Raw genomic sequence first — 1,099 nt, forward strand, 5'->3', positions numbered from 1 at the left:
TCTTATAAAAGTCTAAATAAAACAAAGATGTTGGTGGTAATTTTTGACTGTGTAACTTTACAAACAGCACCWCATACAATCAGGACCACCTGTGATTAAWATAAGAGAAGGGAACTGAGAAAACTTTTAATGCCAACAAATATTTGTTTAACTTGTTGACCTTTAGGTGATTATATGAAGTAAAAGCCAACAGAGTTGGATATTAGGGTTTATTTTGTACAATGAATCATTTGTCTTTGCACTGTATATTTACATTCCACATAGATTATGAATTAATGCAACTTTAAAGTCAGGCTGTTAACTATAATTCTTTGTTTTTTATTTCATTTTATTTTTAGAAAATGTATTTCAAAGTATCACTTATGCCTGTTTTATATAAATATATATATTCCACGTTTATTTCAGAATTTTTTGTTTTTATTCAGAAATAAATATTTCAAACTTTAAAAAGTCATTGTCATTATTCATAAGCCCAACGAGAAGCAATATAAATACATGAAAAACAAAAATAATTTCTCTTAATGTTGTATAATGCTGCGTGGTTTGAACGAGTGATAAACAGTTACAGAACATAAAGAGGTGAATCAGTCACTGAATCAGGTGTGTTTGAGCAGGAAAATGTAAAATAAGCAGGATATGCTAATCCCACATTGTTCCTGCATGTTTAGACTGTGCATCGTACCTAGACCTGTAACTTAAACATGAAAACTAGAGCCCATGTTTTTCCAGCTTACGAATGATGTTTAGAATGAACTTAAGTGTAAAAGAAATCTTGGCAGAAAGCAGGACTTAAAAGTCTTTTATCAGTCTCACTTTAAGCAATCTGAAGTGTACGTCTTTACAACATTTCACTGTGCTGCAAACTGAGGATCACAGGCATGGATTCAAAGACCAACACTCATTTAGTTAGTCAAAGAAAGAAAATATAAAAGGAAAGTTCAGTCTTACCAGTCAATGCAGACAAGAGAAAGTAGTGGAGACCGGGGACAGTAGCAACAAGGGACAGTTGCAACACATCATTTTTCTCCAAACAGAAACAGAGTGATGACCCTCACACTGTACATGCTCAGTTAGATGACCCACCTTGTAAAGAAAAAGT

Source organism: Austrofundulus limnaeus, unplaced genomic scaffold, assembly GCF_001266775.1.
Source record: "Austrofundulus limnaeus strain Quisiro unplaced genomic scaffold, Austrofundulus_limnaeus-1.0 Scaffold1430, whole genome shotgun sequence".
Lineage (NCBI taxonomy): Eukaryota > Metazoa > Chordata > Actinopteri > Cyprinodontiformes > Rivulidae > Austrofundulus > Austrofundulus limnaeus.